Source organism: Pan paniscus, chromosome 7 (genome assembly GCF_029289425.2).
Source record: "Pan paniscus chromosome 7, NHGRI_mPanPan1-v2.0_pri, whole genome shotgun sequence".
Classification (NCBI taxonomy): Eukaryota; Metazoa; Chordata; class Mammalia; order Primates; family Hominidae; genus Pan; species Pan paniscus.
In genome coordinates this window covers 120,839,065-120,866,689 of record NC_073256.2, presented here as the reverse complement: position 1 = coordinate 120,866,689, position 27,625 = coordinate 120,839,065, and the positions used below count along the sequence as shown (strand labels likewise).

Here is a 27,625-nt window from a genome sequence, read left to right as displayed (position 1 = left end):
ACCCCCGCGGAGACCCCAACCCCACCCACCCCACCCCCGGCTAGAGTGGAGAAGCGAAAGCGGAGAAGATATGACGGGGGCTAGCGGCGGAGAGTCCCGGGGCCAGGGCCCTTCGGCTGCCAACGCCCGGATCCAGGCGAGCTCCGACGTGCAGCGGGGTCTGGCGCCGGCCCCTCCTCATCACGCGCCCGGCCCAGGGTCGCTCAGCCGCCGCCGCCGCCGCCCCTTGGGTCGATGGAGTCGGCGCGGAAGGCCCGCGCGCCCTGCGCCGCCGCCGCCGCCGCCGCCGCTCAGTGCCGCCGCCAGCACCTCCTCCGCCCCTCCGCCTCCCGGGCTCTTCCCGCGGGGGCGGCGTCACCTCCTCGCTGCCCAGGCCCGGGCACCGCGGGCGGCAGCCGCCCCTCCCGAGCGCGATCTCCAGGCTGGGTCCGGGGCCGGGCGGGGAGGGAGGGGAGACTGAGCGTGAAGGGAGGGGGCGCCCGAGTTTTCGGGGACGGAAGTGTGGAGAATAGGAGCGTGTGGGGGGGCGCCCGAGGTGTCGGGGGCTGGGGAAGAGTATGAGCAGGGGTGGGGGCAGGGGTGCCAGGTGTGGCAGGTAGGGAGGTAGAGGCGGCGAGTGGGGGCGCCCGAGGGACCGGGGCGGGGCGGGGAGCGTAAGGGTGGCAAGGCGCCCGAGAGTCAGGGCTGGAGCTGAAGGCAGGTGACAGGGAGGGGGCGCCCAGGTGTCAGGACCTGAGGAGAAAGAGCGCGCGTAGCGGGAGGGCCCCGGTGTCGGGGCGGGATCCTGGAAGGAGGGAGAACGTGAGGAGGGAGGAAGGGTCCCTGGGGTGTCAGGGATGGGGGCCAGGAAAGGGGCAGAGAGCTGGAGGTCCGCAAGGGGGGATAGCGGGGGAGGGAGGTTGGAGCGAGTGGGGAACGCAGGTGGTGTCGAGGCGGGGACAGGGCGAGGGGAGCGGGGCGTGAGGAAGTTGTGGGAAACCGCGCTGGACGCTGAGAATGTGCGGAAGGATCCTGAGGGGAGGACGCGGGACAGCGCGAGGAGAGACGAGGAGAGTTAGGGTTGGCCGGGAGGGTGCGAAGATGACGCGACCACTGGAGGCTGTGAGGGTGAAAGGAGCAAGAATCGTCTAGAGACGGGCTGGGCCGGTGCTGGGGCCAAAGGCTTCTGTCTGTCAGGCCCTTTTTGGCGCTCACTCTAGAAAGAAGAGGCGGAGACGCGAAGAGATCGGGTTAGAGTCAGATTTTCGAAGCACGGAGATGGGTTCAATGAAAGGACGAGGAAAGACGAGAAACCAGCGGCCGGAGAGAACGGAGGTGGCCGCCGCCGTCCTTTGCTCTGCTCGGGGCTGGGCGCCGCCCGGAGAGCCCTCCCGGAGGGGGCGGGGCGGGGCCGGGTGAACAGAGCTGGGCGGGCTCGCCACCTCTTCCAGGCGCCCTGGGCAAGCAATGTGGGTGACTGAGCTGGGGTGTGTGTGCCTGTGTGTGTGTGTGCCTGTGTGTGTGTGTACGTACACAAGTGAGCGTGTGTGCGCACCCCACCCAGCCTTCCACACGCGCGCTGCTTAGTACCAGGCCATATTGTGGTCTGATGAGTAACGTAAGCCTTTGGGGTTTATATTATATTTACCTTCTTGGTGTGTAGTAAGCGCTCTCCCTCCTCCCTCTGTTCCCCAGGTACCGTCTGACTAGCTCCCCATTTAAGAGAGCTGGGGACAGGCAAAGCAGCCCTGGAAGTCTCCTGTGATTTCTAAGCTTAAATGTCTATTTTTCTTTTCTCCCATGCCTTGTAACTGGGAAGAGGGAAAAGTTTACTTAAGAGCTGTTTTTTAAATTATTACTAACTTGTTTCAAACAACACTCTCATACTCCAGATAATTCAATTTTCATCTCTTTGGAGCTGAGCAAACCAGATGAAATTATATGAATCCCAGTTTATTTCATTTTGTTGTAGAGTTCAACAATTTTTATGAATTTCTAATCCAACCTCATCATCCTATGGGAAACAGAAGACCACCAAGAACAGCCAGCTGGTAAGTGGCGGGGCTGGAACTAGAACCTAGATGTTTTTAAGCAACTTTGAAACCATGCTGGTTTTCAACCGTAGCTGCACACTAAAATTACCTGGCTCACTTTTTTTTTTTTCCAGTCATCTGAGTTAAAGATTCACTGGGTCACTTTTTTAAAATACCACCTGGGCCCATAGGTCAAATGAATCAGACTCTGGTGTTAGGACCCTGGCTGTGAATATAGTTTGAAAGTTCCCCAAGTGATTAAGGTATAGCAAATGTTGAGAACTGCACTATATGCATTGCAAAATAAATAACGGAGAAGGGAAAAAAAAGTGACAAACTAAAAAAAAAAAGCGACAACTAAAACCAACAGTTTTAAAGAGAACATAATTTTTTACCTGAAATTGAAATTGACGTTTACTATCCGTACTTTCCTCTCATACACAATGACAGGTACCAGTAAATACATTTATCTTTGACTTTCGCTTAGGAAAACCTAAGTGCTGCTAAAATCCACAAACTGCTCCTTTAGAAGAAAGGAGAGCAGAACTAAAAATAATCAAAAGGAATGGGTGGAACAGTCTACCTTATTCAACTATTTCTGTGCCAGATTTAAAAAAACAAACACCACTTCCCACCCCCAGCTAACTATCAACCCAAGCAGAACCAGAAGCCAGAATATACACACTGCTCTGAGGTTTAAACTTTTTGAGGTTAAAATAGCTTAGTTATTTTGAGTCTATAAAATGTGAACTTCAAAGTCGTGGTCCAAATTAGACGATTTTGGCTTCCTTTACAGTAGAGGGTCACCCCCTGGGCCCTGCACTGCTTTCTAGCCGTCATATGGTTAGCATGCTGGGTGCCTGAGGCTGTGTCTCCCTGCACCCCCACCCATGCTTCGCCTACCTGGAGACAGTGCCAGCTCATGAAATACAGTGGGCATGAGTCAGTATCACTGGAACATATGACTTTTTACAGGAATGAAGCAGAAGTGAGTGGGGTTACTGTTACGGTGTTTCCTTTTTACAGTTTTTACTACAACTAGATGTGTTTTTCCTATTAAAGGGACTACTTAGGAGTGGAAGGAAGTCTTTTAAACCATCTTCCACTGTTATTCACACACCTGGATGAAGTAAAAATTTGTCACAGTATTTATATATCGCATACATAGAATATATATCATATAGAATTTTTAAATTGGCTTTAGCATAAATGAACTACTTTTCAAAATACTTGCCCCAGTTTGACATAAAATTGCTGGGCTCAGAACTAAAGAAAGTAAAATGTATTCACAAGATCTCTGTCTTTTGGTCTTTCTACAATATGGATCTTAGAGGTGTTTTGTTTGTTTTGGTACAGTGTTTTACTTAAAATCTTCATCACATCTGACTTTGTCCTGTACAGCATTATCTTTTACTTTGGCCTGTCCCTCAGTGTATGAACACATTTAAAGTTGAGTCAAAACCAGTATTCTTCTTTAACTTTAGAAGTAACAGCTGTCTTCATCACTGAATTTTCAAGTCTTGACAGGCCATAAACTAATCCCAAAATGCAAGTCCTGGCCAGGCACTGTGGTTTACACCAGTAATCCCAGTACTTTGGAAGGCCAAGGCAAGAGGATCCCTTGAGCCCAGAAGTTCAAGGCTACAGTGAGCTATGATTGCTCTGCTGCACTTCAGCCTGAGTGACAGACTGAGACCCTGTCTTAAAAAACAGGCTGGCTGGGCATGGTGGCTCACGCCTGTAATCCCAGCACTTTGGGAGGACGAGGCGGGTGAATCACCTGAGGTCAGGAGTTCAAGACCAGCCTGACCAACATGGTGAAATGCCATCTCTACTAAAATACAAAAATTAGCCGGGCATGGTGGCGGGTGCCTGTAATCTCAGCTACACGGGAGGCTGAGGCAGGAAAATCACTTGAAACCTGAAGGCAGAGATTGCAGTGAGCCAAGATCATGCCACTGCACTCCAGCCTGGGCAACAGAGCGAGACTCTCTCTCAAAAAAATAAATAAATACAGATAAAAAACAAACAGGATGGGCATGGTGGCTCATGCCTGGAATCCCGGCACTTTGAGAAGCCGAGGCGGATGGATCACCTGAGGTCAGGAGTTCAAGACCAGCCTGGCCAACATGGTGAAAACACGTCTATACTAAAAATACAAGAAATTAGCCAGGCCTGGTGGCAGACACCTGTAATCCCAGCTAGTTTGGAAGCTGAGGCAGGAAAATCACTTGAGCCTGGGAGGCAGAGGTTGCAGTGTGCTGAGATCAGGCCACTGCACTCCAGCCTGGGTGACAGAGTCCAAAAAATAAAAAACAAGCAAACAAATAAAAAACCGCAAGTCCTTTCTGCAGTTCCTATAGGCTCTTGAAGTCTATGATTCTGTGAACTTTCATTTTTACATATGAGTAAGGGCTGCTTGTAATCTAGTAAATCAGTATTAGGAGGTATATCTAAAGTCACAAACTAAAATAGTTTTAGTTCACTAGAACTAAAACTAAAACTAAAATTCACAAGAATTTACTGAGGACCTAGTACTCTGCTACAAAAGCTGGGTGTTTCACGATGCTCAGAATCATTGCAGCACCCCTTAGTGCATGTAAATATACTTCGATGGTTGGCATTTCTATCGATTCTCATAACAGGTTTCCCTGCTTCTGTGCTTGCAGCTCTATAGTCTCTTCTCAACACTGCACAACCAGAAGCCTCCTAAAACATTAGATCAAAACACTCTGCTGGTCAAAATCCCAAGGTGGCTCCCCACTTTATTCACAAGCGTTCTTTAAATGGCTTACAAGTCCCACATGATCACTGACTTCATCTCCTAGTACTTTCTTTTAGGCTTTCCTCGAGCTGTTCCCTGTGCCTAGAATACCCTTCACTAAGATACTCACTTGGCTAAATCCCTCTTCCTCAAATTTTTGCTCAATTGTCCATCTTATTTAATAGTCCTACCTGCCCCACACCCTCCCTGGTCATTATGATGATCTTCTTTACCTTACCCTACTTTTTCTTCTTCCCACAGCACTTACCACTCTCTCTGACAACAGTATTTTTACTCCAAGTTAAATATATACCAGTTTATTATATTTATCATCTACTTCCTTGTACTTCAATATAAGCACAAGGACAGAGTATGCATTTTATTAATGTATCCCAAACACTTAGAACAATACATGGCACATAGTAGGTGTTCCAACAAATATTTGTTCAATAAATTTCTGGAAAGAGGATTTGACATTATTATATTTGTCTAAGTTGGGCAGCAAAAGGGAAAAAGCATTCTGAAAAAAGAGAAAAGCAGTGCAAATAAGTAAGACCTAAAGTATTTGCCAAACTGTACAGATTCCTTTAGGATTAAATTGCTGTCTACCTCTCTAGCGTTGCCTCCAACCCAGCCTACAAACACATCCTCCTCTTCAGCCATGACGGTCTACTTGCACTTTACTGAATATGTGAATTGTCTCATCTCTCTAACTTTCTATTCCCTCAGCTTAGATCACCTTTTCTACTCCCTCTCTCATAACTTTCTTAGTTAATTTCTTTGTCTTCACCATATACTCATCCCTCTCTCTCCCTTTCTTCCACGTGTTTTCCCTAGACTGTCATACCAATATACCTACTGTGCTTATAGATAGCACTTGTCACAGTGTGTTGTGGCCATTTATTTCCTTGTCTGTCTCCTCGACTGGACCATGAATTCTTTAAGATCAAGTAATGTGCCTTCAACTTCAGTTTCCCCAGGGCTTATCAGAGTGTCTCATACATTATAGAGACTCAATAAATGTATACTGAAAAAATATATGAGCAGTCACAAAATAATGAGAAAATTACAGTTGTTAGAGTATGAAGAAAGGGAGGCAAAGAGTTGTAGCAAAAGATAAAGCTGGAGAAATTGGTTGTTATAAGATTATGCTACAATCCTATATGCTGTGCTGAAGAATTTGAACTTATATCATTAGACAGTGGAGGTTTTTTAGTGAGAGAACTGACATGATCAGCTTTGATTTTCAGGAGGATATCCTGCCTTCAGTTCTTCACCCATGTCTAAAATGCCTACTAGTAGAATACTCAATGGACACAGATGCATGATGGTTTGGGCCTGGAGACACAAATAACAGAATTTTTTGCTTCCTGCTTTCAGAATTTATTTTTGTAGCTATTTTGCTCAGTAGATTATAACAGCATGATAATGAGGCCAAGGTCATGGTTTAAATCCCTGAGTGAGTCAGTCAGTGCAGTGGCCACAGCTGACTGTTAATCTTTGCCAGTTGTCAGATGACAACATGTTATTTCTTGACCAGGAATTGGGTGAGAGACTATGACTGGTTCATCCAAAGTTAATCACCATTATTGTAGAAGCAACTCAAAGTACATGGCTATTGGTTATAGGACTATAATTTCATTTTAATGAAAATAATAGTATTATATTAGTGATGACCAAAGAGCACAACCTCAGAGAGAAACATACATTGTTTGTTCCTGGAGAAGAAGCTAGAGATTAGTAAAATTTAATTATTGGAATTCAAGGCCAAAAAATAATGAAAAACTTAATGGATGTTAGTGTAGGTAAGCATTATTAATTACTTTTTGTGTATTTAGCAATATAGGAAGTTATTTATTATTATGTCATAAAACTCATAGAGCTATTCATATTAAAAGTGGGAACATAATAATTGTCTTTTTTTTTTTTTTTTGAGACAGAGTCTCGCTCTGTTGCCCATCTCAGCTTCGTTTGTAGCTGGGATTACAGGTGCGCACCACTACATCTGGCTAATTTTTGTATTTTTAGTAGAGACAGGGTTTCACCATTTTGGCCAGGCTGGTCTCAAACTCCTGACCTCAAGCAATCCACCCACCTCGGCATTCCAAAGTGCTGGGATTACAGGCATGACCCACCTTGCCCAGCCTTCATCTGTCATTTATAGCATTATAAAGTTGTTTCTATTTTTGCTTCCCTCCTAGCAATCAATAAGCACATCTGTAAAGTGAAATAGGACTATATTAGAGGTAGAGACATAGCATAACTGATGTTATTTTGTTAATTACATCTTTATCCTTTTTTATTTAACTTTTAAGTTCAGGGGTATGGTGGGCGTGGTGGCTCATGCCTGTAATCCTAGCATTTTGGGAGGCCGAGGCGGGTGGATTGCTTGAGCTCAGGAGTTCGAGACCAGCCTGGGCAACACGGTGAAACCCCATCTCTACTAAAATACAAAAAATTAGCCAGGTGTGGCGGCATGCACCTGTAATCCCAGCTACTCAGGAGGCTGAGGCAGGAGAATTGCTAGAATCCGGGAGGCGGAGGTTGCAGTGAGCCGAGATCGCACCACTGCACTTCAGCCTGGGCAACAGAGCAAGACTCCGTCTCTAAAAAAAAAAAAAAGAAAGAGAAAAAGTTCAGGGGTACAAGTGCAGGTTTGTTACATAAGTAAACTTGTGTCTTGAGAGTTTGTTTTACAGATAATTTTGTCACCCGGGTATTCAGTCTAGTACCCATTAGTTGTTTTTTCTGATCCTCTCCCTCCTCCCACCCTCCACTGTTCGATAGACTCCAGTGTGTGTTGTTCCCCTGTATGTGTCCATGTGTTCTTATCATTTAGCTCCCTTACAAGTGAGAACATGTGGTATTTGGTTTTCTGTTCCTGTGGTAGTTCGCTAAGGATAATGGCCCCCAGCTCCATCCATGTTCCTATAAAGGACTTGATCTCATTCTTTTTTATGGCTACATAGTATTCCATGGTGTATATGTACCACATTTTTTTTTTATCCAGTCTACAATTGGTGGGCATTTAGGTTGATTCCATGTCTTTATAATAACAATTTCTATTCCTTTGAGTATATACCCAGTAATGGGATTGCTGGGTCAAATAGTATTTCTTTTTTTATATCTTTGAGGAATCGCCATGGTGTCTTCCACAATGGTTGAACTAATTTACACTCCCACCAACAGTGTATAAACGCTTCTTTTTCTCTGCAACTTCAGCAGCATCTGTTATTTTTTGACTTTTTAATGATCGGCATTCTGACTGTTGTGTGATGGCATCTCATGGTTTTGATTTGCATTTTTCTAATGATCAGTGATATTGAACTTTTTTTCATGTGATTATTAGCCACGTGTATGTCTTCTTTTGAGAAATGTCTGTTCATGTCCTTTGCCCACTTTTTAATGGGGTGCCTTGGTTTTTTCTTTATAAATTTGTTGAAGTTCACTATAGATGCTGGATATTAGGCTTTTATAAGATGCATAGTTTGCAAAAATTTTCTCCCATTCTGTAGGTTGTCTGTTCACTCTGTTGATAGTTTATTTTGCATGCAGAAGCTCTTTAGTTTAATTAGATCCCATTTGTCAATTTTTGCTTTTGTTGCAATTGCTTTTGGCATCTTCGTCATGAAATCTTTGCCCATTCCTATGTGCAAGATGGTATTGCCTAGGTTGTGTTCCAGGGTTTTTATAGTTTTGAGTTTTACATTTAAGTCTTTAATCTATCTTGAATTAATTTTTGTATATGGCATAAGGAAGGGATCCACTTTCAATCTTCTGCATATGGCTAGCCAGTTATCCCAGCACCATTTATTGAATAGAGAGTCCTTTCCCCATTGCATGTTTTTGTCAGATTTTGTCAGGTACGTGTGTGGCCTTATTTCTGGGTTCTCTATTCTGTTCCATAGGCCTGTGTGTCTGTCCTTGTACCAGTACTATGCAGTTTTGGTTACTGTAGCCGCATAGTATAGTTTAAAGTTGGGTATAGTGTGCTGCCTCCAGCTTTGTTCTTTTTGCTTAGGATTGCCTTGGCTAGTTGGGCTCTTTTTTGGTTCCATATTAAGTTTAAAATAGTTTTTTTTAGTTCTGTGAAGAATGTCTTTGGTATTTTAATAGGAATAGCATTGAATCTAAACTGCCTTGGGCAGTATGGCCATTTTAACAAACTGATTCTTCCTATCCATGAGCGTGGAATGTTTTTCCATTTGTTAGTATCATCTCTGATTTCTTGAGCAGTGTTTTGTAGTTCACCTTATAGAGATCTTTCACCTATGGTTAGCTGTATTCGTAGATATTTCATTCTTTTTTTGGCAATTATGAATGGGATTGTGTTCCTGATTTGGCTCTCGGCTTGACTGCTGTTGGTGAATAGGAATGCTAGTGATTTTTGTACATTGATTCTTGTATCCTGAGACTTTGCTTTGCTGAAGTTGTTTATCAGCTTAAGGAGCTTTTGGGCCAAGACTATGGGGTTTTCTAGGCATAGGATCCTGTCGTCTGCCAAAAGGGATAGTTTGACTTTCTCTTTTCCACCCTTTATTTCTTTCTCTTGCATGACTGCCCTGGCCAGGACTTTTAATACTATGTTGAATAGGAGTGGTAAAAGAGGGCATCCTTGTCTTGTGCCAGCTTTCAAGGGGAATGCTTCCAGTTTTTGCCTGTTTAGTATGATGTTGGCTGTGGGTTTGTCATAGATGACTCTTACTATTTTAAGGTATGTTCCTTCAAACCTAGTTTATTGAGAGTTTTTAACATAAAGGGTGTTGAATTTTACTGAAAGCCTTTTCTGCATCTATTGAGATAATCATGTGGTTTTTGTCTTTAGTTCTGTTTATGTGATTAATCACATTTATTGATTTGCGCTATGTTGAACCAACCTTGCATCCCAGGGATGAAGCCTACTTGATCATGGTGGATAAGTGTTTTGTGTGTACATCTTTATCTTAATTATAACTCTGACTGCTTACAGAAGTAAAACGAGTGAATTTTATGAGATCAGAAATAAATTTAAAACTCCTAATGAACAAGTGGACCTAGATATTCAATATCGATTAAACAACAACGGCTGCTAACATCAAAGAAAATAGACAACCAGGCATCGTATGCTTCCTGATAGAGGAACACAACACCCCCCTATGAAGTTGTCTTGCTAAAAACAAAACAAAATCAGATCTGAAATTGAACGTCTTCTAGTTTCACCTATCAATTTACAGGAAATAATGGAGACAGAGGAATGTATTAAACTGTACCAGGAGATTGCCGTCTGTGGAACACTTGAGAACTTTCTACATGACAAAACCCAGTTTTTTCAGCATATTGCAAGGAGGATATATAGTTAAGATTAAAAGACATCAACCAAGTGCAAATAATTCATGAAATTTCATTTAGTACCTGAATTTTTTTCGTTTGTTTCTTTTCTTTTTTTAGAAACAGGGTCTTGCTCTGTCATCCAACCTGGAGTGCAGTGGCACAATCATAGCTCACTGCATCACTGCAGCCTTCACCTCGTGGGCTCAAGTGGTCCTCTTGGCCTTAGGCTCCTGAGTAGCTACAACCACAGGCAGGTACCACCACACCTGGCTAATTTTTAAAAAAATTTTTTGCAGAGACAGAATTTCACTGTGTTACCCAAGCCAATCTTAAACTCCTGGTCTCAAGCGATCCTCCTGCCTCGGCCTCCCACTGTGCCTGGCCTAGGGACTCTGAATTTTTTTAAAAGACTGGAAAAAACTTTTATAAGAGAATTGGAAATTTGGACAGTAAGTATTTGAGGATAATAGGGAATTATTGTTAATTTTAGGAGAATAATTGTAATGATATTAAAAATAAATCCTTAGTGATAAATACTAAAATAATTATGGATGAAATGATGTGATATCTGAGATTTGCTTCAAAATAATATGACTAGCAGGATTGGCAATGGAAGATCAGAAAAAAAATCTGCATAATAAGTTTTCACAAAGAGATTGAGTCTTCTAGCTTCCTTTCTGGTTGCCTTTCATTAAACTAGAACATCAGCAAACTCAGATAACCTTTTATCAAGCATTCATTATTTGACACATACTGTGTCAAGTGCTGTCGCATTTTTTTACCTTCTCATTCTGTGAAAAATTAGTATCATTCCATTTTACAGGTAAGACAACTGAGCTTCAGAGGGGTTAAATGATGTGACCAAAGGGAGTGCTTGAAATTCAAGGCTAATTTTCAAATCTAGGTCTCCTGGCTCCCTGTCCAGTATTCATTCCGCTATACGCATTTGCTCAATATGATTGTATGCATATATTTGGTTTCCCTGACTCAAATCTGAGCACACTTTTATTGTAGTGCCTGTCATGTAATAGGCATCATAAAGTAGTTATATTTAACCCAACATGGTCCCTAATAACTATCATACGTACAATGTGAAAATACAAGTATAACAGAAACTGATATTTAATTAAGGTGACCATATGTTCCACTTTGTCTGACACTATCTCAGTTTTCCCAAGACAGTCTTTATTTAATCTGTTGATCAGGTATGATTATTAATTACAACTCCTTTCACTCCCCACAGTATCCCAGTTTGCACTTCACATTACATAGTCTTGCTAAATTTAGTGTAACATGAATTAGACTCAGATGCACAATATGTAATGGGTGTAGAAAATCTTTAAAATCTAGACAATATGTTCCTAAAGCAAAGGTGTATGTCATGACCATCCTGTAATTGCAATACTACATGTAGACATTTAATAAATGTTGTTTGAAATTAAGTTAATTAATTCCCCACTAGAAAAGAATAAATCACTCTGATTAGGTTATATTCTCCCCAGGAAAAGATTTTTGACACCAGCTGGAATTCAGAAATAACTATTAATAATAGAAATACCAGGAATACTGAGCCCATCTTCTAATAAAGTTTCATGGCGAAAAAAAAAAAATGAGTCAAACTACCCAGGGGTTTGTAAGAAAAGCATTATAATTGATATAGAAGTAATCAACATAGGCCTGATATTCAGTGCAAGAAGATAAAGTCATAGCAAGCTTCCCAACTGGAAAAAAAAGTAATCACTGTTTATGTAAAATCATATAAGAAGTGACTATAGAAATTTGGGGCAAAATTTGGGAAATTAGAAATAGCCTGCAATCCAAGATTTCCCACAACTGTGGCTTTCTGAAACAAAAGGTGGGTTTATCTTCCACAGTGTGACTGACTGCTGTATGCTTCAGATGTCTCCCTGTGCCTACAAGGATTGATTTAATCTTATCTAGATGGTGCCTGATCCAACTGCTTTCCTCCATGTCCTTTACTCTGCCAGACACTATGAAATTCAAGAAACCTCATCCTAGATCTGATGAAAGGAGATGCAAAGCTTACTATCAGCTGTGTACTGATGGTACTGCATCCCTAATTACTTCACTATCTTTCTGATTAGCATCATATAACACTAAAGTGAAAGGGAGACAGAAAAAAGCCATGTCGTTTCCCAGAAGGGAAGAGTAAAGAAAGGGTTAGCAGAAGAAATCAAGAAATAACCCAACTTTATTAGACTCTTTATCTTACTAGTGGAGAGAAATTTAGTTCATCCCACTACCAGAGAAAGAAAAATAAGTTTGTCATGTTTATTAGCTGCATATTTTATGGGGTGCCTAGTATAAAGAAAATGTTACCATGCCAATAATTTTGGAAAAGTCATTCAACTTTGAAGGCTTCAGTTTTCCCCTTGTAAAATAAAAATTCTCTATAAAGTGATCAGTAAGAATTTTTTTTCTTTTTTTTTTTTTTTTTTTTTGAGATGGAATCTCATTCTGTCACCAGGCTGAAGTGCAGTGACGTGATCTTGGCTCACTGCAACCTCCACCTCCTGGGTTCAAGCGATTCTCCTGCCTCAGCCTCCTGAGTAGCTGGGATTACAGGTGCGTGCCACTATGCCAGTTAGTTTGAAGTGGAGGCTGAGATTCTGCATTTCTCTCGAGCTCCAATTGATGCCTATACTACTGGTCTTGGGCACATTTTGAGTGGGGGAAGCGTATTCTACAGCAAGGAACTGTTATGGTGAGATTGTATTTAGGGAGGTTATTCTATGAGGAGATAGGAAGTGAAATGGAAGGAACCAAGAGTGGTATAAAGAGAAATATTAGAAGCAATAATAAAGGTCAAATCGAAAGTAAACAGTGGTGATGAAGATGGAAAGAAGGGGTATCTTTAAGATGTATTTAAGATGTAGGATGAATAGGACTTGGTGACCAGGCACCTGTGATAGATGAAGGAGAGAGAGGAGCCCACACAGTAATCCAGTCTCAATTTGATTTAAGTTAATAAAATCTTATTAAATAAGCCAGGTGTGCCTCTCGCCTGTAGTCCCAGCTACTCAGGAGGCTGAGATGGGAGGATCACTTGAGCCCAGGAGTTCAACTCCAGCCTAAGCAAGATAGTGAGACACTGTCTCTTAAAAAAAAAAAAAGAAAGAAAGAAAACAAAACAAAACCTCATTAAATGCACATTGAACAACATCTCAAGGATTAAAAAAAAAAAACTGTAGAAGTACACTTGTTAGGCTAAAGCATTCAACTGCCACTTATTTAACCCTGCAATATTCTAGCGTTGATCTTCTGCTGTGTTGTCTAATATGGTAGCACTAGCCATAGCCATACTAACCACATGTGGCTATTGAAATTTAAACATATATTAATTTATTATGTTAATTAAGATTAAGTAACATTAAACATTCAGTTCCTCAGTTACACTAATCACATTTTAAGTGCTCATAGCTATATATGGCTACTGGCTGCCATTTTGCATAGTGCAGATATAAAATATTTTCACCTTGGAAGAAATTTCTATTGAACAGCACTGATAGAGGATTAGTTAAGCATCTGTACTGCAAGAAGTCAACATGGAAAACATCCCATTGTCTTTATTTTTTGTTTACTTCTTTTAAAATGTATATTTTTCTTCTTGTAAGATGCTTTAATTTTTTTAATGTGATGGTCAATGAATTAAGAAATGGAAATATTCGTAAACCATATTGAAGGTGGGGAAATCTTGGCAGGCTCAACAACATGATTTTCTCTTAAGAAGCAACATCATGCTTTGGAAATCCCAGAAGATCATAACACCCCTGAGGGAATGACCTCATTTGTAAGTAAGTCTATGAGAGTGATAACAGACATACTGCTCGCATGTAAGTAAGGGATAAATAAAGCTCAATTTCAAAGCCTTGTGCAACTGCCATGAGTAGCTTAGTCAAGAAGGAAGAACTAAGTATAGAGGTGTAAAGTTGGAATCTACAGGGCTTTCCTGTATAATAACGGTTAGCTTATCAATAGAAAAAGAAAGCTCTACCTCTTAGGACACTTCCAGTAACATATAAAGGAAATTCGACATAAAATGACAAACAATAAGGAAATTTATTGGCTCATGTAACTAGAAAATTCAGAAATAGATAATCAGAATTGATTAATCCAGCAGCCTAGTTATTTTGTCAGGGACTCAAATTTCATTCTGGTTCTGTACTTTGCTGTCCACGGTATTGATTTTAACAATGATTCCTTTCACGGACATAATGTGGCTGACAAAAACAGTCAGGCCTTTCCACATCTGAGCTAGTCTACTCCTATATCCATTCAATAGAAGTTCTGAACTGTGCACTGATTTGAGCACCTTTTATTCATCCCTGTGGCCAGGGCAGGCCATGCTCTGATGACTTAAGTCTGACTAACCTGAACCTATCTCTGTAGCAAGGGAGTGGGATTACTTGATAGGCTTGACCCAACAAAACCACATGGTTGCCACATAATAGGGAAGGGTGAAATAGATGCTGGGAAATAATCATAATACTCAACTATGTCGGTGGACAGAAAGTATTGATTATTTTTTAGTTTTCATTAATGTGAACTAATTTTTGAAATCTTTACATTTTAAGTACTTTTTTTCACACACACAAAAAATATGCTGTGGGCCAGCCGCAGTGGCTCACGCCTGTAATCCCAGCACTTTGGGAGGCCAAGGCAGGCAGATCACTTCAGGCCAGGAGGTCCAGAACAGCCTGGCCAACATGGCGAAACCCCGTCTCTACTAAAAATACAAAAATTAGCCAGGTGTGGTGGCACGTGCCTGTAATCCCAGCTACTCAGGAGGCTGAGGAATGAGAATCGTTTGAATCTGGGAGGCGGAGTTTGCAGTGAGCTGAGATCGTGCCACTGTACTCCAGCCTGGGCGACAGAGTGAAACTCTATCTCAATATATATGTATATAATGTGAAGCGTAAAAGTGAGCAAATGATGTTGACTTCAGAATCACAATGAAAATAACATAGAGATAGCATAAGGAAAAAAATAGCATGAAAGTAGTAAATTTTATATTTTCAATGTAATCAAAAAATGAGGGAAAATAGAATTTTTAAAATGTTATGAAGAGATGATTGAGATATATCCAGATTTTACCCTAAAACTATAGATAAGAATCTTTGAAAAAATAAATAGCACCAAAAGTGAAATAGAAGGACTCTGACCACCCCACTGTTAAAACAATACATACATAGGAATTATTTACTTTATAAATAGAGTTCCTATTATAATATATAAGCATGTATTGACTTGATGACCATGATAAGGTACAACCATAAACATGTTATTTCTTATCATTTCTTCACTCATGAGAGAATATTGGAGAATTTTTACCCAAGTTCACTATAAATATTACAAAAGGTTTTTTTTTTGTTTTGAGATTTTTGAGCCTCAGCCTCCCAAGTAGCTGACAAAAGTTTTTGCAAACAACCAAAAGGACCCTAGATGGATGCAGGAAATTTTTTTAAAATAATGATGATGCCCTCACTTTGTTTTACCTTCACTTTAAGATTAATGATAAAATTATGGTTTCAACTATTACTTTAATGAAGCTAATATCTAAAACTGTATCTCCATTTTCAGTTATTCATTCCCAGTTGTCTATATAGCATGTATACTTGAGGGTTTCACTATCACCTCAAACTGAATATATCTAAAACAGTTTATACACTATCTCCTCCAAGAACAAAAAACCAATTCTTTCTCTGACTTCCATTTTTCTGTCATTGATGTCATCATTTTCCACAAATCTCCCAAGGAAGGAATGTCAAAAACATCCATGATTATTCCTTATGGTTTTCTTATTTTTAATCAATTTCTACATACTATCAATTATCAGGTATTAATACATCAGTTATTTCTTTGTAATATTTCAGTTGTACTAAAATTTTATGCCAGAACTATTTTCCCTTGCTTCAGTCTCTTCTGTCCTTCTCCTCCAAATTATTCTGTATGCTGCTATCAAATTAATCTTTTAAAAACACCACTTTTATTATGAGGCAGACTAAAGCATTAGTTAAGAGTGCCTGCTCTGAGGTCAAATGCAAGGGTTTTATGTCAGCTCTACTACTTAGTAGCCACTGTACTAAGCATGTTCCTCATTTGCAAAACAGGAAAAATCATAGGACTTTGTTAAATACTGCAATAATTAAATGAGATAATATAAGTATCATGCCCAGCACATAATAAGTAGTCAGTAAATGTTTATTGTTTTTACATTCCCCAGTCAAAACCCATTAACTGACCTTGCCTACAAAAGGTCCAAAATCCATAGCTCAAGTTTTACATTTTTCTGCATCTGCCTCTGAACCATTTTTTTTGTACACTTTTTACAGTTTACCATTACATTGTATACACCCTCCATCTTCAAAATATTGTTCTACTTTTTATCTTCCAGGGCTTTCTAACTTACTTGCATTTCTTGAGTACTACTTGTTTCTGGAACAGTCTAACTTCTTTACTTATTTGAAATGTACCCATCTAAATCAGAAGGCTTTCAACTACATAAAACAAAACAAACCAACAAAACTTAAACTGAGTTAAACAGTAAGAAAATATATTGGTCCAGCAGTAAGACAGGCTTCACGTTGGCTTGATCCAGTGGCTCTACTTCTGTTTCTTTGCAGGTATCTTGGCAGTAACCTCCCCCATATATTTCCTTGGCTCTCAGCTTACATCTAGCAAAATGACTCTACTGGTTCCAGGCTTCACATCCATACAACATGGTGTTGGAGGAACAGAGATGTTTTCTCTTCCTGGTGTTTTCCCAGACATTTCTTAGCTGGCATTTCAAACAAGGGTCCTGAAATTCACCCTGGTTGGGTCATGTTCTCCCCTTCCCATTCCCCATCCCCACCCTCAACCGAAAAATGATGTAAGCAGGGGAAATTGAATGTACCAATGTTTGTTTTTAAACAAGCCACAGCCCCCTCCCCAACTCCCCAACTGAAGCTTGAAGTGGGATCAGCTTTCCCTAAAGTACTTGAGCTTATGGTAAAGCATTTATGTTATCCAAGTTAAAGTCTGGACGCTGTTAGTAATGGGAAGGCAAGTAATGAATGTTAGCTACGGAGCCAACAGACAGTGTCCACTCCATTGTCTTTAAGGCCCAACTAAAGACAACCTCTTTACCAATGTCGGTTTATTTATTCATTTATTTATTTATTGAGATGGAGTCTCACTCTGTCACCCAAGCTGGAGTGCAGTGGAATGATCTCAGCTGACTGCAATTTCTGCCTCCCAGGTTCAAGCAATCTCCTGCTTCAGCCTCCCAAGTAGCTGGGATTACAGGCGCACACCACCATGCCCGGCTAATTTTTGTATTTTTAGTAGAGATAGGGTTTCACCATGTTGGCCAAGCTGGTCTCGGACACCTGACCTCAAGTGATCTGCCTGCCTTGACCCCCAAAGGTGTGAGCCACTGCACCTGGCTACAATGTCAGTTTCTATAAAAACTGCCTTGACTTGTTTTGTTTGCTTGTTTTGTTTGTTTGTGTTTTAATTTTTATTATTTTTTTTTAGAGACAGGGTCTCAATCTGTTGTCTAGGCTTGAGTGCAGTGGTGCAATCATAGCTCACTGAAGTGTTGGACTCCCAGGCTCAAGCAGTCCTCCCACCTCAGCCTCCCAAGTAGCTGAGACTACAGGCATGCACCACCCTGTCTGGCTAATTTTTTATTTTTAGTAGAGATGAGGTCTCACTATGTTGCCCAAGGTGGCCTCAAACTCCTGGCCTCAAGTACTCCTGTGGCCTTAGCCTCCCAAAGCTCTGGGATTGCAGGTATGAGCCGCCATGCCCGGCCTACTGTATATTTTATGCATTTGATATAAGTCTTGCCTCCCTAAGTATATTACAAGTCCCTTGAAGTTAAAGACATTAGATTCCTACTCAGTGCTGAGCTGCAACAGAGAGCACTCAATGAAGGATAAAATAGTTTTAGCATGCATTCAGCGATATATATTTAGAAAGTGGAACTAGGTGGTTGAAAAAAGTGTATAGATAGGTGGAAGGGAATATTACAGCTCTTAGAATTGCCCTAAGGTGAGAGTAACAAATTAAGCAATGAGTCCCTGGGTTCACTCAAGCAACTTCACTCTCTAAAACAAGAGCCCACAGAATCCCATTTCTGCTTTCAGAATGAGTTTGAGGCCAATATTATTTCCATTTTTTTTTCTTTTTCTTTCTTTTTTTTTTTTTTTTTTTTTTTGAGACGGAGTTTCACTCTTGTTGCCCAGGCTGTTTTGATCTCGGCTCACTGCAACCTCTGCCCCTGGGTTCAAGCGATTCTCCTGTCTCAACCTCCCAAGCTGGGATTACAAGCATGCGCTACCACACCTGGCTAATTTTGTATTTTTAATAGAGACGGGGTTTCTCTGTGTTGGTCAGGCTGGTCTCAAACTCCCAACCTCAGGTGATCTGCCCACCTTGGCCCAGCCTCCAATATGATTTTCTAATAGCTGTGTTTGATGATTATATTTATTCCTCCATCAGTAGCTTTTTTAGCCTTGAAAATATCTATTTAAGTTTCTTATTTCCTTTGGATCTATCGAAGTGTTTTTCCCCAAGTGGCACCTGGGAAAACATATTCTATTCATTTATTTTATAACTGTTCCCTTGACCTCTTTATTGCTTCCCTATTACAACCCAAGATGCTCTTGTAAACCTGACTTAATATTGGCAGTCTTCATCCCTTGCAAATGGAAGTGATGACAGACCCAATACTTTGTGTAAAAATATTTTGCTATTTCTATACAAAATATTTTATTAATGGAAACCACATGTTATGTATTTTACATATGTTATGACTTGAAATTTATGTTATGACTTGAAATTGGGGAATCTGATATGTCTCTAATAATAAAGGCTTCACAGTACAACTGTTGTTTGTAGATTTACAGATGGCTGGCATTTTAATTTTTTAATTTAAATTTTTAATTCAAATATGATTGACGTGAAATATTAACAAAAATTATCCTTGAATTGTTGCACTGCAAAATAAGGAAGCAAAATCAGCTATCTATGATGCAACATTTTATTTATAAATTAAGATTGTTAGCACTCATCTATTGATTTTTCTCTCTATTAAACATACTCCTAATAATGAAGGGAAGGAAGGATCTTTGTAAAGTTAAATTTACCGTAGCAAAGAATAGAGGTGATAATTAATAACATGTTAAAACTCCTTTCTAAAAGCAGATTCAATAAACAGTAAGTGTTCAAATAACTACTACAGTTTATCTTTCTCAAACCTTGAAAAAGAACATTCCAAGGTATTAGTTCTAATAGTTATTCTGTCTTTTCCACTGGATTATTATGAACTCCTTAAAAACATGTGAAATGTCAGCCGGGCACAGTGGCTAACGCCTGTAATCCCAGCACTTTGAGAGGCTGAGGCTGGCAGACCCCTTGAGTCCAGGAGTTCAAGACCAGCCTGGGCAACATGGCAAAACCCTGTCTCTACAAAAAAATACAAAAATTAGCCGACCATGGAGGTGCATGCCTGTAATCCTAACTGCTTGGGATGCTGCAGTTGGAGCATAGTTTGAGCCCAGGAGGCAGAGGTTGCCGTGAGCCAAGATCACACCACTGCACTCCAGCCTGGGCAACAAAGAGAGACCCTGTCTCAAAAAAAAAAATTAAAAAGAAAAAGAAAATATGTAAAGTGTCTTATTTTTCTTTATATTTGCCTATTCTCTTAGCATAGTGTCTTTTACACCACTGAATATTTGTTGAATTTAATTTAAAATCAGTAAGTCCTGATAATAAGCCTACAATTGACAGGCAATGTTTTGACCCTAAAATATTGACATGTGAAAGAAAAATATCTACGTATAGGAATATTATTTTCATTTAAAATGTTGAGGAATTTTTTCTATTGCTTTTAGCTTTTATTATTAACAAATGTTGAAAAAATTTAAATCTATCTGGTTAAGTGAATCGGTGAAACATTACTTCACATTCTAGCTCACATGCAAATGAACTTTTTTTTTTTTTTAAGGGGGTTTCGCCATGTTGCCCAGGCTGGTCTCGAACTCCTGGACTCAAGCAATCCACCCACCTCAGCCTCCCAAAGTGCTAGGATCACAGGCGTCAGCCACCATGCCTGGCCCAAATGAACATTTTAATTTAACTTTCTTTTTTTTTAGAAAAAATGAAAAATGATTAAATACTTTTCTAACTCAGAGGGTAGGAGGTCATAACTGTCTACCCCAGGATATTTTTTCCTTCTTCATTCCCTGTGTGTTTCTATGAAAGGACTACTCTGTTGTCACTGTGTATGTATTATGGTGATAATGATTCATACCATTTTGTGATGATGATTATGATGATGATAGTCCTTTAAGTCACTGTCTCACAGAATACTCAAGAAGTTAACCTCAGTGAGAAGTGCTCAGATCTGTTAACCTCAGTAAGAAAGTTTTGGATAAATAACTGTGTCAACTGTAATTCCAGTAAAACACTATGGATAAGTTGTGTACCTCAGGCTAAAACCTGAACTGGGTGGGAAGATCTTAATTAGTCTGAGAAGTTCAAACCAGGCTCCTAAGCCTTGGCCCAAGAATGAGTCATTATGTCAAGAAAACAGTTCTTTTGTGATGGTAAATGAGATGCCCTGTGATATGGAGGCAGGAACATGAAAGGGAAGGAAACCATGCTTTCAAAATTGAATTAATTCTTTAGGGTTGCTGTATAGTTATAATTATCTCATCATCAAAACTTGTATCTTTTATGCTTGATTTTCTTTGCTGTTTTTTCTTTTATTCTAATATCTAATGAAGTTTTCAAAATAACCACCTAAATATTGTTCACATTTGGACCAGAGTTTAGTGCCCAGCATAATTCAAATTGTAACAGCACAAATCTTCCCAAGGGAAGTTGAGCAAAGGTGGAAAAATGAAGGTACTTTAGTCAGCTTCTCCTCCTAGAGATTTTTCTTCTAGAACTTTCACTGAATGAACCTTAGAAGATTTTGTGTTTTACCTTTTATAAGAAAAGGACATTGCACTGTGGCTCAGCATGTAATATTTTTATGAAGTTTATAAGATCATTCTTAAGCATGTCAACTCATATGGTTTCCCTAAGAGAAGGAGATGGCATAAATAAATCTCAGAAAAACAAGACAAAAGATGTGGGGACATCTTTGACTATTATCTTCATCTTCAATTTAGTTATAGATCCCCATGGTGCCTGATGATTAACTTCTACTCCACATGGTGCTGTGCTGGGTTGGTACAAAGATAACTCCCTAATGGCTTCAAGTAATAATTGGGAATATGAGATTTAACAGATTTGAAATAATAATGGGAGATAGAAGAAGAAGATATGAAAATTTAGTTAGAGGAAAGTTTCGAGAAGTTAAAAATAAAAGAGACATAGCATTGAGAACAGGGAGAATTTAGGATTGGTTATTTACCAATATAAATAAGAAAAAATAAAATAAATGGCTAAGGAAAAAATCCTAATATATAAAAAATGTTATATGTATTATATATACTAGGGAAGCAAAGATGATACCTAGGAGGTAGATAAAGGCTAGAGAAATATGGTTCTCATTAGCTTCAACCAATTAGCAAAGTGTCTTGCATAACATTATCAACTTTATCAATTCTTCTAGGCATGTAGGCTAGAAAAACTAAGACGCACCTTTGACTCTGTCCTCCACTTCATCCCCTATACTCATACTATTCCTAAGTCTTTCTGTTTTAACCATTCTCTCTACTTTCACTCTTTTTCTTTCCTTCTCACTGTTACTACCCCAGTATAGGTCATCCTACTCCAATCTATTTTATATGTGCCTACCAGATTAATCTTTCTAATAATAAAGAAAGACATGATTTTCATCATGTCACTACTCATCCTGCTTAAGAATCTACATTGCCTAGAGTGTCAAGTCCAAGCTTCTTTTTCTGAGAAGCTAGGGCTCTCCGTAAGCCAACTCTACCCAAAGATGTATAAATTTTATTTCCCATTAATGCCTAAAACATACACTTGCTTCAGGCAGAGATAACTACCTAGGCACTTTCCCCACAATACCAAGCACATTCTTGCTTTAATGCCTGCACAAGTGTTGGCATATTGCTGAAATGACTTTACTGCTTCCCTCCCCTCTAAATTCTCTTATCTTCAAAGTTCAGTTCAAGTCCCACAGCCAGAATGAGACTTTTTTCCAGTTATTCCAACTCTTAATATAGATGCCTCATATTTCTGAAATCACTCTGGCCTTACAGTTAGTGCAGACAACTACTTGTTTTTTTATGCTTTGATAGAAAGATTGGAAACTACTTGATGACATGGGCCATGTTTTTAACTCCTTTTTTCTCCAATAGTATGTAAAATGTGCTGACCCTTTATTTATTCTTAGTGCTTTGACTCACAATAAAACTGAAATTTAAATTTGAAGACTGTGATTTGGGAAAAACCTTTAGAGATTTGTGTAAATTTAGACATTTATAGAGTACTTATACAGTGTAAGTTTTTACAACTTATGTTAAATAGGTTTTTTAAAAATACACTATTCTTGCTGGGTGCTGTGGCTCACGCCTATAATCTCAACACTTTGGGAGGCTGAGGCGGGAGGATCATTCTAGCCTAGGAGTTCAAGACCAGCCTGGGCACCATAGTAAGACTCCATCTCTATGAAAAATACAAAAAAAAAACAAAACCTACCTGGGCGTGGTGGTGTGTGTCTGTGGTCCTAGCTTCTCCAGAGGCTGAGGAGGATTACTTGGGCCCAGGAGTCTGAGGTTGCAGTTAGTTAGGATAATGCCACTGCACTCCAGCCTGTGCGACAGAGCAAGACTCTGTCTCTAAATAAATAAATTAAATTAAATAATGAAATAAAATATGCTATACTCATGGCAAAAAAGAAATTCAAAAGTTTCTTTATTTATCTCCAACCACTCTATTCCCACTCCCACTCTCCAGAGGTAACCCATGTTAATCATTTATTTTAAAATCATTCAGAAATTTGCTATGCATATACATGTAATTTTTAAGGCAAATGAGTTTATTATATACACATTGTTTTACCAATTTGCACTTTTCTTTAAAATATATCTTGGAATCCTTTCTATATTAGTACTGTAGAATTATATCATTCTTAATGTTTTGCATACTTTGCCATTTATATCAGTGTACCATATTTTATTTAACCAGTGCCCTAGTGATAGTCATTAAAGTTGTTTCCAGTTTTCTTGCTATTACAAACGATGCTACGATGCACTTTTTTGGGGGGGGAGGGGCTACAGTGCAATGGCGCAATATTGGCTCACTACAGACAATCTTCCTGCCTCAGTCTCCCGAGTAGCTGGGACTACAGGCGCCTGCCACCAACCCTGGCTAATGTTTTTATTTTTTGTAGAGATGAGGTCTCACTATGTTGACCAGGTTGATTGCAAACTCCTAGCCTCAAGGGATTCTCCTGCCTCAGCCTCCCAAAGTGCTGGGATTATAGACATGAGCCACCACACCTGGTTAATGTATTTTATTTCTTTAAGAATTAATTCAAACATTTATGTGGAAACTGATGACTTAATTCAGTCATTAATTTTTTTTTTTTTTTTTTTTTTTTTTGAGACGGAGTCTCGCTGTGTCTCCCAGGTTGGAGTGCAGTGGCGCGATCTCGGCTCACTGCAAGCTCCGCCTCCCAGGTTCATGCCATTCTCCTGCCTCAGCCTCCCAAGTAGCTGGGACTACAGGCGCCCGCCAACACGCCCGGCTAATTTTTTATATTTTTAGTAGAAACGGGGTTTCACCGTGTTAGCCAAGATGGTCTCGATCTCCTGACCTCGTGATCCGCCCGTCTCGGCCTCCCAAAGTGCTAGGATTACAGGCGCGAGCCACCGCGCCCGGCCTTCAGTCATTAATTGATTACTTTAAGGTTAAGTAGTTTGAGAAACTTCAACTCTATCATTCTTCTTAGCATTGGTGTAGGATATCCTGGTAGTACATATCCTCATGCAGCTAAATTTTAGTGACTATTTTATGACATCTTTTGATAAGAAAGGTCAGATTCCTCTCTTTCTTTCACATCCCTCGGCCAATCTATCAGCAAGACCTGCCAACGTTACCTTTAAAATATATTATGGGCCAGGTGCAGTGGCTCACGCCTGTAATCCCACCACTTTGAGAGGCCGAGGTGGGCGGATCACGAGGTCAAGAGATCAAGACCATTCTGGCCAACATGGTGAAACCCCGCTGCTACTAAAAATACAAAAATTAGCTGGGCGTGGTGGCACGCACCTGTAGTCCCAGCTACTCGGGAAGCTGAGGAGGAGAGTGGCTTGAACCCAGGAGGCGGAAGTTGCAATGAGCCGAGATCATGCCACTGCACTCCAGCCTGGTGACAGAGTGAGACTCCACCTCAAAAACAACAACAACAATAAACAAACAAAAAACAACATATATGTAAATTGTATATATGTGTATATATACATTACATATATAAATTATATATATGTGTATATATACATTACATATATATATGGTTTCTCTCTCTATATATATAGAATCTGATCACTTTTCACCATTACTACAACTTGCACAATAGGCCCAGGCTGTTGTCAGCACTTACCTGGACCATAGCAGTAGTCTCCTGACTAGTCTACCTCCTTTCAGTCTTGTCTCCCATGGGATCTCTTCCCCATGGTGATATTTTCAAAATGTAGCCTGAATCATGTTGCTTTTCTGCTCCAAAGCCTCTAAAGCTTTCCAAAATATGCATAATACAATCTGAACTACAAAACCCTATGTGATTTGGGTCCTGACTACCACTCTCTCGGTCTCTTTCCCCACTTCAGGAACACTGGCCTTTTCTCACTCTTCCTCATATATACTGTATGAAGCTAACTTGTGTCTCAGGAACACTCATCCACTGCCTGGAAGCTTCTTGCCTTGTAGAGTCATATGTCTCAGGTTTCTGTTCAATGCTACCTCCTCAGAGAAACTGTCCCTTACCGTGTTTTCTAATTAGATCACCTGCCTTTTATCATTCTCAATATCCTTGATTCGCTTTATTTTTCTTCATGTAACTTCTCACTACCTGACTTTGTATTACAGGTTGAGTATCCCTTATCTGAAATGCTTCGGACCAGAAATGTTTTGGATTTCACATTTTTTGTGGATTTTGGAATATTTGTATATACATGATGAAATATCCTGGGGGTGAAATCAGTCTAAACACAAAATTTGTTTATGTTTCATATATACCTTATACACATACCCTAAAGGTAATTTTTTGTACTATTTTAAATAATTTTGTAAATGAAACAAAGTTTTTAATGAAACCTGTCACATGAGGTCAGGCATCAAATTTTCTACTTGTGGTACCATGTTGGCACTCAAAACGTTTAAGATTTTGGAGCATTTTGGATTTTGGATTTTTGGATTAAGGATGCTCAACCTGTACATATATTTCTGTTTATAGTTTTTTAAATCTCTCTCACCTACCAGAATGTAATCTTCATGACAGAAAGAGTTTTGTCTTGTGCACTGATGTATTCCCAGCATCCAAATTGGTCAGGTATATAGTATGTGCTCAATAAATATTGTTTCACTTGAAAAATGATGCAGTGTTGACTAATACAGGACTTTGGCTCCCTAGATTTATATCATTCCATAATATTGCAAATTATGCATTATTATCATAGAAACATATGTACATTCTTGGAGGCACAATTATCAGCAAATACTGTCTCCTGGACAACCTACCTAAAGAAGTCTAGGTAATATTAGAAGATAATTGAATTAGATCATCACCAGTTGATCAATTACCTGATTTGTTTGTTCACTTGTGATCATCATTTCTGCCAAGTAACCCAGACGTAGGTCCTATTGACTTGCAGAATCACTGGGGTTAGATTTCACATCCATGGAACATCACTTGCACACCTGCTCTGTGTTATTATGGTTAGTTTTCTATCTTGGTTTCTCACAAAACGTTGAATATTGTGTGTTGTAATTTCCTGTGTTCTTTTTTATTAATATTATTTTTAATTGGCAAATTATAATTATATACATTTATGGGATACAATGCAATGTTTTGTTTTGTTTTGTTTTTTGAGATGGAGTCTTGCTCTGTTGTCCAGGCTGGAGTGCAGTGGCACAATCTCAGCTCACTGCAACCTCTGCCTCCCAGGTTCCAGCGATTCTCCTGCCTCAGCCTCCTGAGTAGCTGGGATTACAGAGCCTGCCATCATGCCCATCTTATTTTTGTATTTTTAGTAGAGATGAGGTTTCACCATGTTGGCCAGGCTGGTCTCAAAATCCTGACCTCAGGTGATCCATGTATCTTGGCCTTCCAAAGTGCTGGGATTACAGGCTTGAGCCACTGCACCTGGCCCAGTGTTTTGATATATGCAGACAAAGTAGATTTTATTGTAGCTAAAGCTCATTAGATTAATCTAATTGACATATTCATCACTTTGCTTACCTATCATTAAGCTAATTAACATATTCATCAACTGCATACTTTGCTTAAAAAATACCGTTTTGTTTTGTTTTGTTTTGTTTTTACTTTTATTATTAACAGTTTTATTGAGGTATAACTGACACAGAATAAAGCCTTCATTTTTAAAGTATAAAATTTGGTTAATTTTGAATTATATATATATACGCATGAAACCGTTACCAAATCAAAATAATAAACACATATATCACACTGCAAAGCTTCCTCATGCCCCTTTGTTATTTCTCCCTCTCATAAACCCAAGCGACCATAAGCAGCAGGTAACTACGGTCTTCCTTCTATCACTATACACTGGTTTGCATTTCCTAGACTTTTATATAAGCAGAATCATATAGTCCACACTCTTTCCCTTTTTTTTTGGTGGGGAGGGAGGATATGTCTTCTATAACTGACAATAATTATTTTAAGATCCATCCATGATGTTGTGTTAATTGATAACTTGTTCCTTTTAGTTTTTGAATAGTATTTCATGGTATGAACATATCAAAATATGTGTGTGTATTTACTTGTTGAGGGACATTGGAGTTGATTTTTTTTTTCTATTAGAATAAAGCTGCTGTGGACATTGGTGTACAGATCTTTGTATCTTAGAGTAGAATGTCTGGATCATATAGTAAGTGGATATTTAACTTTTAAGAAAAGCCCAAATTGATTTCCAAAGCACTCACACCATTTTGTGTGTATGTGAGAGTTACATTCTTCTTAACACTGGGTATAGTCAGGCTTTAATTTTAGCCATTTTAGTAGAAATGTAGTGGTATCTGTTAGTTTTAATGTGCACTTCTCTAATGACTAATGGTATTAGCATCTTTTTCTATCAGTGTGCCTACTAGTCAACAGTGCAACTTGTTTGATGAAGTGTTTGTTTAAATCTTTTGCCCAATTTTAAAATATTTGTGTTTGTATTATTGATTCTTGAGAGCATTTAAAATATGTTCTAGATACATAGGCTTTATGAGATACATGATTTGCAAATATTTTCTCTAAAACTGTTAGACTTATGGAGGTAACCTTTGTGACCTCATGTTGGGAAAAAATTTATTAGATAAAATACCA

At 39.5% G+C, this 27,625-nt stretch overlaps 1 long non-coding RNA gene across 1 annotated transcript in view; it reads left to right on the top strand.

Moving 5' to 3' along the window:
• Positions 1-6,085: 6,085 nt before the first annotated feature.
• LOC129398639 (uncharacterized) overlaps positions 6,086-27,625 on the top strand; it is a 51,008-nt gene continuing 29,468 nt past the window's right edge. The window contains exon 1 of the long non-coding RNA XR_010112830.1: positions 6,086-12,672. This is a non-coding gene — a long non-coding RNA (uncharacterized LOC129398639). The remainder of the gene's footprint in view (positions 12,673-27,625) is intronic.